This window comes from Anopheles merus, chromosome 3R (genome assembly GCF_017562075.2).
Source record: "Anopheles merus strain MAF chromosome 3R, AmerM5.1, whole genome shotgun sequence".
In the NCBI taxonomy this organism is placed as follows: Eukaryota; Metazoa; Arthropoda; class Insecta; order Diptera; family Culicidae; genus Anopheles; species Anopheles merus.
In genome coordinates, this window is record NC_054084.1 from 11,041,733 (window position 1) to 11,057,850 (window position 16,118).

The window sequence follows — 16,118 nt, forward strand, 5'->3', positions numbered from 1 at the left end:
ATTTTATTGCTTAACGGTAGCTTCAGCTTCAGGGCTCGTGAAATTGTTGCCCGTGGAGTTAAGACCATTTGAGCCAGATGGCGTTGGAAATTGATAAAGGTGAGGTGAGTTGGGTGTGCCGATTGATTTCAGCGACAAAGTGATTTTGCGTCGTATAAATCTTACGGAAAACGTCAAAGGGCTGCTCATCGGCATTGGTTTGACACGTCAAAGGTGAAATAGATTTGTGACGATTAAATTGTGATTCTATTTTCGAACTAAGTTCTGTGTGGAAAGTACTGTAAAGTAAAATTTAACATCACAGGGACCCATTCAACTATTTGCGCCTAAAGTTAGTCTATCTCCAAAACAAAATTGGCGTTTTTATTTCTTGGCTCGACATTTTTATTTGAATTGGATAACAAAAATCCAATATATTATTTTCCACAAGGTTTCATTACAAGACAGGGTTTACACGTCCACGAACACGAGCAAATAACGCTTATTTTTATTTGATAAACGGACTCTCCTTCATGGTAAAATATATTGTCCAACAGGATATCCAACAAACACCTGCTTGCCAGCGCCAGTGCCATAACGCACAATACAGAAGCCAAACTATTTGCAATTGGAGCTTTCTTTCAGTTTACCATCGCAGCAGTGATTTTTCCTGTCGCTCCCCAAAGGAAGGAGGAAGAGCTAAACATCCCGGGGCAATCTTTGCACTGTGTACGTCTCGCGTGAAAACGATATTTAAATGCAAACAGCAACACCTCTTCCATTGCTGCGCCCTTAACGAGAGCCACCAATGGATGATGATGATGGTGGTTTAAGCGTGCTAGACAAGCAGAGAAACAAACAAAAACCTGTCTCCTGTACTTTCGCCGCGTTCGCTTGCTCTCTTTCCATCAAGACCACAAAATGATGTCTTTGAGAATATACACACACAAAAAACACTCCACTCAAAGTTAGATTTGGTAGAGCAGAAAATGATTGGATGGCGTTAAAAAATGTATCGTCACTGTCAATAGAAGGACACGCTTGGACTGGTTTCGCAAAAAGAAACAAAAAAAAACACTCAAAAAGGTGCACATTTTCGGATACTTTTATTGCATATTGCGATGCCGAACAGCCGAAATGCCATTGCACAAGGTACAACCACAAGGTACAGTTTCGTCCACACACACAAAAACGGGACACTGGAAAACGGAATCATCAAAGCGCTGCAGTTCTTTCGAATGCGCTTTTTGTGCCGCGAGATATTCATGCTGCACAAGCGGGGCAGGAATCTCGCACAAGATGACAGCAGCGCTACGAATCCGAAAGGTCGGTGTGGGATAAAACACGCAAAAAAAGCACAGCAGTACGCCCGCAGCCAGGCACGACAGTCTATTGAATCGCTCCGGAGGTGCACTGTGCCAAAGATCGGACGCCGATTGTGCCTTAGTATACTTTCCCAGCGCTTAGAAGATAGCAAATGCTGCGACTGGCACTCTTCTCCGCTAAGCCGGCAGTTTTTCTTCCCATCGTCAATAACAAACGCCATCGTTACGTGTTGGTGTGAGTGTGTGTGTGTGTGTGTGTGTGTGAAAATAACAGTCACACTTGTTCATTCAGTTCGGTTGATTGCAGCAGGCGGGTGGATGGATGCAGCTTGCCAAGCCGGGGCAGTTGCTTCGTTTTACGAGGCAAGTTATATTATTCGCGCTAGAAATGCTTCTTTTATGAGGTGTTGCTTACGTCTGCCATGATGAAAAGAGCCGCATTCATTTTCACAGCTTCTTCTTGGTTTGGTGTTGTTTTGCTAGTTGCCCTGTTGACCTTAAAATAATTTTGTTGACTGTCCTTTAAAACAGCAGTATCGATTGTGTGCACACTTTTAGTCCTATTTGGTGGGCATTAACGGCTTTAGAAGGAAAATGAATGGCATATTGCATACATTTAGGCGTTTTATATGATACTTTAGCACATTTATTCAATATTTTAGAGTTAACCCTTTAGATAAGCCACATTTGATTGAAACCATAAGCACTGAAAACTACAGTGGTTGGCTCTCTCGGCTTCTAGCATAAACCACACACGCCCAACATATTTATGATATGTTTGTAAACTAAAACACGCCACGATGAGATTTAATAAATTGATTTACTCCTCCATGGAGAGAACACATCCCATGTTCTATCCATCATAATGAAATGTGGTGGGGGAGGAAATGGCACCTTCTAAAAGCGTCAGCATAGGATGAACCGAAAACAGAACAGCGCCACTCCGGACAATGCCACTCCGATGCGACAGAGACCTCTCTCGACACAACGATGACCCGTCAAAACAACGATGACAGGAGTCCCATCTGCTCCCGTTTCGTCCCCTTTTTTTGCACAGCGTGTGCGTCCTCGTCACACACACTGTGAGGCTCACCAAGGAATTAGGGTTTTGCTGTGCCCGTGCTGCCTTGTCGGTCTCGGTGTGTGCGCGTGTGGTTGCGAGCAACAGTTTGCACTAATCGTCCACTACCCTACCCTTCCCCTTCCCCTTTCCAAAGGACAAGTACGGGGCTTCATTTGCTCCTCCGTTTGCCATTTCCCGCTTAGTTTGGAGGTGGCACCATCGTCGTCATCATCATCATCTGTCCCGGGGTGAACAAAAACATGCGAAACATTGCCAGGCGGCGGAGTGTGAGCGGTCTGAAATAAATCATTCTCCGGTGGGGATGTGTCATGGAATGTTGGGTGGTATTTTGGTCGCCGGGACCATATACCTCTGGCCGTACATTTTGCTTAACACATACACACACACACCCCATCGCTTTACATGGTGGTGGGCAAGGAAGCAAGGGCGAAACAGCTACACCTTTTAGGTTATCCTTGAACTTCCCAAAACACCCCACGAAACACTCCGCAACCACAACACGAACCGTGGTTGGTGGGCTAGCGTACACAGCCGGAAACCTCCGGACTGTTATAATTAGTGCTTTGCGTTTTGTGTAGCTTCGCTTCAACACGTTTCAACACCGTCCTGGCTCGACTTTATGCATGCACAATCAGAATTGGCACCTAAAACTATACATCCCCATTCCCCCGCGTCCATTCTCTGGTGCGGGTGAAAACTCACGTGCAAATGAGTCTGTGAGCATGGTCGGTGTAGAAAATCGCTTTCCTATACAGCATGGTGTGTTTTTGTGCGCGCACGCTAGAAAGCAATACGTGTATAATAAATAAATTGAGCACAGTTTTCCCATTATTGACCTTTTTGAGGAAACAATCACAACGAACAACGCGGGAAGGTTAAAGTGATCTTATGAATATTCAACATCGTGCGGGAAAGGCAGCAGTAGGGCGGGGAAGCACTGTACGTATTATGAAACGAAACTAACATACACACACACACACACCCATAGCGAGGTGAATGTGGCGTTGGCACAAAATTTATTGTGACCCTTCCGGGGCGATACACAAAAAGGCAGAAAGGCAAACGAACGAGTGGGCGGTGAATGAGTGAGAGTGAGGGATTAAAACGACGGGGAAAGAAATTTTTCGCAAAAGCAACGAACAGCATTCGCCGGGTCAGCCGGAAGAAGTAATGAGAAAAAGTTGCTCGTGCTGTTCCGGAAAGTGTAAATTTATGTACGCAATGTATGGTAATTTTGGGGCTCGGAATATATTCATATACCATGCACTGTTTGCTAAATATGTCGGGTGAAGGAATTAAATTGGCGAGATGTACCCAGATGGTAGAGGGGAAGAGTGTGATCTCAAATCCCATCCCAAAATTAAATGGGAAAAAACTGAAGCAATATTGTAATTTACATTATTAAAATAAATTAGAAGTTCCACGCCCTTCTCCTCAAAATTACATTAAGCTAGGATGCTTGCATACCTTTAGGCGTTTTGGCACGATATCATCCTCGTGCTTATTAGATGCACCAAACAAAGTCAAAACAACGAGCTGTCAAAGACAGCTCGAATAGATGTAGCAAATAACACCAGATGGCGCTAGGAAACCAGAAAAGGATGAAAAGATAACCCTTTAGGCGAGACAACTAGCTGATCCAAAAATAGGGCCAATTAGAAACAAGTTCGGCAGCGGTCACAAAACAGGGTCAAACGGGGTCAAGACTGATCAGCTGTTGAAGAATAGGTGCCATTGAGACAGTTAGTTGCGAATTATCTACGAGAGAAAACAGACTAATTTTTAAACTGTGCGGCGAAAATTTATAATACGCGAGCGCCAGTTCTAAGAAGGTCTAAAACGCAATTCAAATAAATACATTGTTACCAGGCGTAACAACAGTGGTTTTGAAGGAATGAGCGACGATTTTGAAGCAAAACTGCTCAGACTATGCAGCAATCATAATTAATTAAAAATGAGTGATACGATCTTCTTAAAGGTCATTTATGAAACATTTAGTTTACTATATTGAAAATCATATTTGAAATTTAACACCAAACAACTTATTACTTTTCCAATTAGAAACCCACTTAACCATCAAATTATTCTACCAATTTCCTTCCTTCAAATAACAATTGTTCTCCGACAAAAGCGCGACCACCATTGAAAGTTAGATCGTTTTCCGGCACAGAGGGCATACATGAACTGTGCCCGCCATACAAACATTTGCAATGATAACGACATAAACGAGCCCATTATAAATTTATAAGTATGCTTTTTTTATCGTTTGTTTGTGAACCGTTCTGGCACACACAAGAAGCCGCGCGCGAAAGACTTCCTTCCCCCGCAAGAAGACACAAAAGGGAACAATTCCCGCAAGCACCCCAGCTTACGGCGAAGACATGCTCTGCTCCCGCCGCAGCCAGAACAATGCACAGACACACTGTGCTCAGGGTAAAGTTCAATTACCTTCTCGGCACGGTTCAACGCGATAGAGGGCGGCACTTCTTTGCCTTTTCCCACAGCACAGCGCCAGCCTTAATGTAACGGAGCGTCTGTTGGCTCGTTTGTGCAAAATAATAGTACAAAAACACAAGCTCTTTCGCTTGGCTCTTTATGTGTTTAGGTGTGTGTGTGTCTGCTTCCTCACTGTGTCACTGTGTTTGTGCACAGCGTGAAAATGCAGCAGGAAGGTAAACTGCCGTATGAAGCATATCTTTCATGGCCAATTTGTGCATTATTTTACACTCCCGCGCGGGGTTTGAGGGTGTACCCTTGTGGGGTCAGCCTTTTTTCCGGCGCTGGTTTTTGGTGGGTCATGGTTTTCGTTTTTTTTTTTGTTTTACTCTCTGGTTGGTTTCCTCCTTTGCAGTGCAAGGGCGTAGAAGATAAGCGAAGTGCTAAATAAGTTGATTTATGCACCTCGCAAGCTCCTTTGGCGTAAGCGATATGGGTAAAGTAATTGGGGCATGTTTCTTGTAGCGAGTATTTACATTTAGTGCAATCTTGGAGGAGCTAAAATATTTACCATATTTGACATGAATTTTCATTTCCAGATACACAATTATTTATACAAAATTCAAATGGAGACGCATGGTACTTCATGTCTCGCAGGCTTGTTTTTATTCAAATTGTATCCCAACGTTCAGACTTTATAACTTCTTACTACATCCTTTGCTAAATGCTAAATATCACAGCAACACTTCGCTTCTACGGTTTATTTCAGTCAGAATAGCGAAGTTAACACGCAATTGTTTGAGCTTTTTACATCGTTTAACACGAAATTGAAAGCAGCTACACCAACATTTCAACCGGAACACGAGAACATGGGATGCGAATTAAAAATACAAAAACAAACCAAACAATAGAACACTGATCGTCCACCACGCACCAACATCATCAACCCATTCGTAAGCTGGCCACTGCCTACAATATACGATGGCGAGGGTGTAAATCAATCTCTCTCCCAGTTTCGGGTTGTTTTGCCTCACAATTAACCAATTGTTCCGTACCAGTCCCTGACCCGTTAAATCAAAGCCAATGGTTTGCACCGAGCGAAAAGCGCTGCTGACGGTGGCAAATACGGGACACAAATGACAAATGAAGGATTGGTGGAACGCGAACACGAACATTGGTTGCACAGCGACACGCGATTTGTGTACTGCGCGCTACATTGTACGCGAAAGTTGAAATTCCCTCAGCGCAATTGGACAAAGCGCACCATGACAAACGAAAAAAAAACCCAAAAATGCACATTTGTTTCTAATGCATGAATAAAACGCTTGTTTGAATAAATGACTTTTTCTTGCTTTGTGCTGAAGCGTAGCTCGGAATTGGGGTTTCATTTGTTGTCTGTGTCTGTGTTAAAAAAAGCACCAAAAGTTAACGCTTCAAGCGGAGTAGCAAATAAAGTGCACATGGCCATGTTTCATCGCCAGTGACAACACACCATTCACGGCGTGAGAGATATGAACAAACACACACAAAAGCAACCCAAGCCTAGAGGATGAACAGCAGAGCAGCGAAGTGGACAGTGTTTTACTGCTCTTAGTTACTCTTCCGGTAGACCAAGTACGGTCACATACGGTGTTGGAGTGCGCTTTTGTTGTGAGCGCATAGAGATGAAAATATTTTCCGCCAGTTGCCGCCCGATACGACCTTTAAATTCGTCCAGGCGACCCCTCATAATCGTGTATCTGCCGGAGTTTTATCTACAGTCAAAAGAATTGTGATGAAAAGGGTCAACACATTGTGAAATGCTTTTATTATCTGTCCCCGCTGGAGCAGGCAGCGGTTAACTGCGACGAGATCAGAGCACAAGAGCACCACAGAGCACAATAGGATTAGCTGGACAAATAATACATTTACAGGGTAAAATGTACGATTGCAAGAATGAGCTTTCGCTAACAAAACCCTTCTTTGTTGCGAGTTGACTTTACCCAATTGACATTTTCGAGCACGAATAACCGGGAATTCGAGCAGAGTCCCTTAAAGTCATATATGAAATCCTTAGAGCAGGATGACTTACTTCCTACGTTACTTGAGCTTGTAGTTAACTGACAAAAAGGGACAAGTATTTATCCAATATTTGTACTTTTTATTATAGTATTGCAATTACAATCCTTTAGAAACCAGTACTTAGTGTTTTTTCCCCGAGTGTGACAACCTATTTATTTCTAATACAATTGCAATACCTTCCAATCAGCAGCGGCAGCAGCAGCCGTACCGTTTCTTAATGCTCGGCACTAATGTCCGCTCATTTACGACACCGGGCTAACAAATGGCACGGCCCGATTGCCCCGGAATAACATACATTTGCTTCCACTAACAAAGAAAGAAACGGGCCGAAGAGAAGAGGATGTGATAAACTAGGTACAAATGGCCGTAACCCTCCCCGGTACCTTTGTCACCGATATTTGTCGTGGATATCGTTCGCCATCCCACTGCTCAACACACTAACCCGTTTAACAGTGCACTTCTCGGTCATCCGATGTGCTCGTGGAATCTATTTTTGCTTCCTTTAAGCTTCACCGAAAGGCGGAACACGGAGGGAACAGGCAAACAATTTACAGCACCCGTGGACAACAAAATGGACATTAAAAGGATGCTGGCTGAGCGCTGATCCAGGGTTGCTGGATTCAAGCGCAATTCGCTGCCGTTGACGTTCAGGAAATGGTACAATGGTGCGCTCCAAAGCAAAAGAGACCAGAGCAACAATCGCTACCAATGCTATCTCGCACGGGGAATTAGTGTCCTGCTTCGATTGCAGGTCGCAGGCACGGTACCTTCGATAGGGCGGAAATCGTTCAGCGCGAAAGTTATGTTAATCCGATGTAAAAGTTACGGTTATTGTTTCACCATTCAGCAGCAGCAGCAGCAGCTAGCCGCGCTATCGGTGCATTCGATCCTGCCTAAAGGTCGATACGAAGCACTCGGTACTACGTATTTGAGTAGGGAAGCGCTTCAACATTCAGAAGAGGATGAGGATGAAATATTCTGCGTTGTGCGTTGAACTGCTGCTGCCATCGAGCACGGGTTGGTCATTTGAGCCGTTGGTCACGAAGTGCAAATAATGCTTCGGCAAACCTCTGAGAAGCAATGACGCGCACAGCAGAATCGATGATGGATAATCGAGAAGCATTTTGGTGTGCGAACCGGCGAGCTCGAGAAACGACATTTTAGATAATGAATGCCAGTTTCGCAAAGTAATCCCTCAATTGGAAGGTGGTAAATTTATACGCCACAGCCCCGGTGAGTAAACAGTGTCTAACGAAGGGAGGATTAGATTTTCGGTTAATGATAATGACGGCTAGAGATCAGTACAAAGCTTAGGGTGAGATAGCTTAGTGAAACCGTTTTTGCATATTATGGGTGTTATAATCCCAGATGAAAGAGGATTTGTTTGATACAACAGGGTTAAGTCGTCAATTTGACATCATTAAAGCTTCCTTTGTTGACTGTGGGCTACGTTTAGAAGAATTATTAATGTTTCTCAATCTCACAACGGAATTTTGCCTACAATAATTCCACTTTAAAGTTTTAGAATCATCCTATAATAGCTGATATCGTTACATGCACTAGGTTTAGAGCAAAGTTTTGAAGTATCCTATCCAATAACACGATAATGAAAGCAGACAAAACGTGTCACGTGTCTTGCGTGATAGTTTAAAAAGAGTAGTGTCCTGTTTTCTAAAGCTTTCCCAAACCCAAACGAACTAAGAACTCCACCCAAATTGCAACTGTCACTCGTTTGCTACATGCAACAGTCCGTTCAACTCGCCGTTACAACCCTAGATGTATCACTTGTGTCGCCAAAGTTTGTGCCTTGCACTTGGAAGCCGCTGGGTCGTCACGCGAAATCCGCGTCCCTTGTACGCTGCTTCCCGGTTGCCTCGCACCATACCCTCGAAGCTTGTAGCTTTTAATTAAACATTCACGTCAGTCGAGCTTCCTGCTGCACGCGACGCAACCGGTTATCGATTTTGGGACCGGCCAGCCGGTGTGTGCCATCGAACGGCGTGGTTGATAAGTAATGCGTGAAACGTTCCACTTTTCCACGGGAACGACGGTTTGCGCTGTGTACTGACGGGCTGGGATGCACTTTTCGCCCGTGTTGCCCACTAAATGTGCTGGAAAGTGGGAGGCAATCGATGATTAGGTCGGGTTGATTCACCTTTTTGTGCCACCAGGCACATACAAACACAACTCCAACTTTTACAAAGGATGCGTCGAGCGCTTTCCACTGCAGATCAGGGCCGGAAATTGCCTGTTGTTTGAATTATGAACTGCACTGTGTACATTATGGATGCGGTGCGCTACCATGGGCAAGATATGGCACGGGGACACGCACACACACACGCAGGAGAAGAGCGTTGTGTGGTGCACTATCGTTCACGTATCGATCCTTGTTGGGCACTTTGCTGTGTGTGTTTTCGATGATAAAACTTTAGCGTGTGTGGGTTGGTTTAAAAGGCCGTCGTGGTCGTGGCCGGATCGTCCGTACATCCGCATCCCGACGTCCGGTTGCTGCTGGTATTTTTTGCTGCGAAAACATCAGTCAAGTTTGTACGGAGGTGTAGATAATGGGCCTCTAGAGAGGTCAGAACCATTTTGCTGGGTGTTTAGGTAGGCAATTGGATCCGCTGGGATGGTACGAGGAAGGAAAAATTGAGGTGCATTTTGAGTTAGGACAATGTTGCGGTCGATCGGTACTATGTGGTAGAGCGAACAGTTTTGAAGGACATATGAAGGGCTGTGTTCTTTTCATGGCATTTTGTTGCATTATTAAAAAGCAAAATAGATAAAAATAAGAATTTGAAACACTTTTATCCCAATTAGACGCATTTGACAAGCGATTTGCATACTTTCACGCTCGTTTTCGACAGTTTGAACAATTTGCCAAACGCTTTGCATACTTTCAGGCTTACTATCGATCATGTGTGCGCCCAAATGTATGCCGGAAAATGATATAATTCATTTCAAATTCTAATGTAGTAGAATGTTATTACTCCGTTAGATATTTCCATTGTAAGGCTTACGTGCTTTTGTAATTTTGACCGTGAATATTAAATTCCCTCTCATCGTGCACTGCGGTCAATCATGGGTCGAATGGTAACCAACTAACAGCAAACTGACCACCACCAACGTGTCGAACACGACAATGTTGCAGTGTTGCATCACGGTAGTAGTTTGATTCAATCATGCCGCTGTCCCTTGCCACCCTGAAATTGAACGCGCTGTCCTGAGGGAGCACGATTGTGGAAAAACAACCGTCAACATCCGTCCAGTAAACCAGGTGCAAGTTCAATCACTGTCACAAGCGTACTTAAAGTGGCCTACAAAGCTGTGTGGTCGTGTTTTGTTGCGTTTCTAAATTTTACACCCCGGCAAAAACCACATCCTAGTAGACCGGGAGTTTTTAAAGCTCTTCGGCGCACTTGTGTAACTAAGCTTTCCGCTCGAGAGCGCTCGAAAGCACCAAGGGCGCACATAATTGATCATTTCCTCCCTTAAGCAGTGGATGGAGCAATGGAGGCGAATTATGCCACCGCCGGAACACGGCTCTACTGCCGGTTCTATTGTGTGTGTGATGGCGTAATGCAGGAACAAGCGGTTAGAAACGATTTAATTAAACAAAGACTTTTCACTCAGTGTGCTTCCCACCTCGCAGTTGTTCCACTAATTCATGCTCTTAAGCGGCCGCCACACCACGAGGAAAAGCGCTTCATTGTGCGGATCCAAGGGCATTGGTTTAACACAGCGCCACCACCAGTATCACCGCCAAGTGGCCCAGTGAGCACACTTCATCACGATTTGCGATTAGAGGCATGCAGCAATTTGCGAAACTCCAATCCGGCCCTGCCGGACACGACAGTATGTTGCAGGATTTATGATGAAAAATAAGCTGCCACCAGTACGTACCGATGAATGGGGATGGTGGAAGGATAAAAGGGGGTGGGAGAAATAGGTGCTTCCCGGGAGGCGGTGAGCGAGAGATTTATTATATGGCGCTAACGCGAGCGAATAAATTTTGTGACCAATTACTGGAAAAGCTTCGGTCCGCTGGGTTCCACTCTAAATGCGCTTTCACATACACACACACATGCTCACACACGGTACTTGGGGGACATTTTAGCTGACCGGAGTTTTCCACAACAATGGCCACACTATGGCTACGTGTGTCTGTCTGTGTGCGTGTGTTTAAATCGCTTTTAATCACATGCACGCTCACACCACGCCGATTTTGGGCAAAGGTTCTGTTCGCTTATCGCTTACCGTTACCGTATGAAAAGCGTTACACACGCGCGCTGCTTCCTGCTGTTGGATTTTCACACCAGTGAGCATTTCCTTTTTTTTGTAGTGTAGTTTTTTTTTTTGGTTGCTGTTGTTGATCGAAATAAAGACCACAAGCGAAGAGACAATTTATGATACTTTCAGGGTATTAAACACCATCCCCGGAATGGGGTAACAAGGCCATGTAACAAGCTGTGGTGGTGTGTGTGTGCGTGAGTGGATGCTTTACCTTCAACACGTTAAAAAAGTAGCACCACAGCTTCCGCTTCAGTGTTATCATTTTCAGTGCCGTTTTTCCACGAAAACCATTTTAGCTGGAAGTGCGTTTCGCCAAGCTTCATAAATCACTGGGGCCAATTTCGTCCAACCCTGCGAAGCGCGCACACACATACGCGTTGTTGTTAATTTATAATTAAATCATTACTCACCGTGCTTCAACCAAGTACGTCACTCCGCTACTGTAACAGGGTCATTTGAAAGCAACCCCTTCGTATTTGTTTTGATTTTCCACTTGAGCCTTTGCCCATGCACTTGCCAAGATGAGGTAAAGAGGTAAATATTTAGCTTAAATAGTTCGAATGAAAAATTCAAACAATCATGTGCACCAAAGTCCATTTAAGGCAGCGTGCTTTGCTCGTTATTGCACTCTCCCCCGATGACCGTTTATGGTGATGCCAATGGTTGACAGACACGGCGTGAAACATTTTAATCTTTTATCCCTTGGAGGATGGTGGATCCCGTGTGGTGAAGCATCCTTCAAAAGCTTGATGCAAAAGTGAACGCACGCGGTACACGGTTTAATTCCCCCCAGGATGGTAAACGACCCAGGATGGCAACTGAGCTCTGGAGGGAATTTAAATATTTCCCCGCGGATAAGGTGGCGATGATTAATGCTGGCTGCTCTTAACGGTTTGATATCTTCGGTCGGTATCAATGGGCTGCTACCCTCGCTTGAAAAGGGGTTTTGCGTCATTTAGAGCTTTTGTGAGCTATAGAAGTAAAAATATATAACATGGGAAAGGAATATACAAGGCTTGAGTGATTAGGGACTAAAATAAAACGAAAATCAATCAATCAATCATCATCAATTCCAATAAAATAGATGAAATATGTGGAAAACATTTTGCCTACCCCTAACATAACCTACCCCCCCATTTCGTATCTCCATTTGTAGTGGTTGCCATAACCATATAATGGCACATGGAAATAAGTTACAGTGAAATGGTAATAAATTACCACGTGCTATCCAGATCATTCGAACGCATGTATATTTATAAACGAACGAAAAGCACCAAGCAGTGTTTGGTGCGTATGTTTGTTTGTAACAGAAAATAACCATCACGCTAAACCAGGACGACGCTCAATGCCTTTGAGAGTTTCCTCTTTTTTAATTAAAAACTACAAGCAGTCTCTATTGATGAACATTGTTTTTCTTTTTTTTAAATAATTCCGCGGATATTGCGTACATTAAAACTGCTTTCATTCAATTTGTCCTATGTGAGTGTTGGGAGGTTGATGATTGGCATACACACACACACAAACAAATTGCTGCGCATTCGAGTTCTTAAGCCGCTCTGATGACAGCGCAAACGATGATACGCAATAAATAGTTTAATCGATTTACTGCAGCCCATGGTTTAATTGGAAAATTGGATTACTTCCATAATTCCCATTGCTCCCTTCCACCCCGCTAAATTTACATCAGCTGATCCGCGCTGTGCTACGCAATGGTCTTTTTTTTGTGTGTGGCGCAATGCAATCATAAGTGAGGATGTTTTTGTTTGCGCTGGACGCGCTGTTTTTTTTTTTAAAATAAATTTTACGATCCACTGCTGATATTATCCCAAGCTATGAGCTCACAGCGACCCAATGCGGAAATTACGATTTTCAACGTCGGCAAATAAACGATCGGTTGCAGAATTGAATCAACAGATACCCGCTAGTACACATTAGCAGCACTGCAAAATGGTTCCGAAGAGCGATTCTACGGATTGAGTGCGCGGGAAAACCCGATTTCGATGCGCTGATATCGAGAGACGGTTGTTTGATGATGCTTCACATTTTTATGGTCGATATTTTGCACACTCCAATAATCATAAACGAATCCATTCCGGTACGAATGGTGCTACATCGGCGTTTATCGTCTAGAAGCGATTTTATTGGAAAAATACTTAGGTTTAATGCTTGCTAAAGCTGAGATTATTTTAGTTTCTGAATCTGAAAACTGATATAATCGTTAGACTATTTTTAAGTCGTTGTATAGACATTTTATGAAAAGTTGTAAACGCTATTTTACCCTGAAATTCTGTAATAACCATCGGTCAGTTTTCTGTACATAAACCATTTCGAAAGAGAATACAAAAAATACAATTTAAAACAATACTCTCAACATCGTATAACAACAAGCTGTTCGCGCTCTTTCACATGTTCCGAAGGATAAAGTGAAATTTATTTGATTTTCTTTGTTTCGCTTTCATCAATTACATTAGCGAGGCAATTCCATACGGTCCGGTGCGTCTTTTTTTCTTGCTGCTATCGGTGACAGAGCGCAGCTTGCTTTTCACCATCATGGCACCGAAAACACCAAGAGCACGCAGCACAACACCGCCAAACAATCGAAAGTCGAGGACGAGGCGACCGGGTAGGCACTGGCTGTTAATTTCATTATTATCATCCAGCAGATGCTTTTCACTTTGTTGCATCCTGGGAGAGGGGTCTGTGTGTGTGTGTTTTTTTTTTATTACATTTTGAAAGGAAAACAGAATACCACCCCTCCCCCGATCGTGGTGTAATTGCAAACGAATGGGTGAATTATTTGCGGCATACTTTATATGCTAGTAGTGCCCGAAAGTTTATGTATCTTTCCTTCTTTCTGCTTCGAATGTTCCGTTCTCGTGAACTACTGGGCGTACTCCCATTAACGGGAGTAAATGTGTGCCCCAAAAAGGATGCATAAATATGCGAACGCAAGGCAAACACTTACCGGTGGGTGGGAGAGCGAAATGGATATCAATCAAACACCGTGAAGAGTGTGGTCATGCGTCGCTTGCGTCGTTCCAGCGATGAAAAAAGGGCACACACACACACCGACCGCACCGATAGACCTGCCGATAGAAAAACGTAAAAAAGAGAAAAAAAATCAATAACCATCATCAATACGCGGTGCGACGACAGGGCGTACATGACAGGACGACTCCCTGTGCATGATAACACACTGATGACGCGATTAAACGTGTCACCCATGGGATGGGCGGTGGGGGTTTCGCTTTTCGCTGTGTTGCGGTTCTTTCCTTTCCCCCGCCGCCACATAATGCCCACCACCACTCTCTGGTCGGACAGAAACATGCACTCGGACAGATGTAAATATTTAATCAACCGATAAAGGCCAAAACGGTCCCGCTCATCATTCTCCGCGCGTCTGTGTGAGTGGTTTTGTGGGTGGAAAAATCTGTGTGGAAATCCATCCTGGCACAACACAGCGAAACGGAGGATAGTGCAACCCGCGCTCTCTCCAGCTCCCGCCACACGCTCCTCTTCTATTTTATGTTCTTCCAAGAAGGAGGCAAAAAAAAAAAGAATCAAAATAAAGCCAGGTGTGTTCTTTTCTCACCATTTACTCGACACTTGACCCCGGCAGGAAGCCGTGTACCCAAAACACAAAGCAAAAAAGAAGAATAACACATTCACATATACACAGAAAACGTCCTTGGGTGTCTTCGTTCGTGCTTCGCTCGCCACACTAAATGCTGATCATGTTGATGGTTCTTGCCGAGCCCGGCCCGCGCGGCCATAGTGGAGCGGTGGGCTAAATATAGCCATCAAATGGACGGTTATTGGATACCGGTTGAGTAGTGCAAACCGCTGCCCATCTAAAGGACACTCGAGCCGTGGCACCCGAAGCAAGCGAACGGGCGAAACGACGCGACGACGAGCGGAAAATGTGCATTTTATTCCCTGCTTGCTTCCTTTTGTAACTTCGGGTTCTTCTCCAGTTCCAGTAGCGAATCTCGGGGATGTGGCTTCGTTTATGACGATTTCTGGGATTTTATTTTCCCTCGAGAGGGAACAGCTCTCGATTTGGTTTTGACTGGGGTGATGTAAATGATGTTGATTAGCGTACAAAAAAAACAGGAACGATATCAGAACGCTGCTTGCGGTCGTTTTCTACCTGTTCTTTTCCACTCCTGTTTAAGCATCCATTTAAGCTATTTTGTTGAGCCCGGCACCGAACGCAGGATCATGTTCCAATCCAAGGTGGAATGTATAAGGAGGTGTAGTTATAGCGCTTTTGGCGATCCCCCCCCTGGGCTCCGATTTTGACAGATGGTTTTCCGCTTGCATATGTATTGATGGATTGTTTACGTTTTGCATGGTCAATATTTGGTGGAGATCAATTTGGGTGAATATTTTAGTTTATTAGAACACAGCCCGTGATTTAAAATGGAAATTTTCCATCGAGAACAAGAAGCGCTCGCCAAACTCGGAAAACTAACTGTCAGTTTTCTTCGTCGATTCTTCTTCCACCTAGCTGTCAAAACGGGCTTATAACTTGACCTGATATCTTTACGGTCCTTGGTTCCAATCAGATTCTGCACAGTGTTGCATCGTTCAATAGTATCAAAAACAGGGTGAGTCCTACAATAATAATCCTTTTTCGTCATTAAACCGGTTTCATGGACGACCTCCGAAAACCTCTCTCGGTTTGGTTTCCATTTGGAACTGATCCAAAAATTGAACAAAACCCCAAAAACACACCTCCGCTCAAATAATGGACACTGGAACAACGTGGTGAAACTTCAACTTCATAGACATTAAATCAATTCGGCTCGCGCTTATTAGCGATCCAGCGACCCCAGCCGAGATGGGGCGAGAATGTTTGCGGTTGAGATTACGCTTCAATCCAATTTACGTGCATTATCGGACCGCCATGCTGCTGCGTGCCAAAATGGACCTCATAA

At 44.2% G+C, this 16,118-nt stretch overlaps 1 protein-coding gene across 2 annotated transcripts in view; it reads right to left on the bottom strand.

Moving 5' to 3' along the window:
* The window catches only part of LOC121597959 (tRNA-dihydrouridine(16/17) synthase [NAD(P)(+)]-like), an 85,520-nt gene that overhangs the window by 22,788 nt on the left and 46,614 nt on the right, over positions 1-16,118 (bottom strand). Inside the window, exon 3 of one of the 2 annotated variants that reach the window (XM_041924323.1) lies at positions 14,144-14,264. The exons of the other annotated variant lie outside the window; for it this stretch is intronic. The gene's annotated coding sequence lies outside the window, so the exon portion shown is untranslated. The remainder of the gene's footprint in view (positions 1-14,143; positions 14,265-16,118) is intronic. 2 annotated transcript variants of the gene reach the window in all.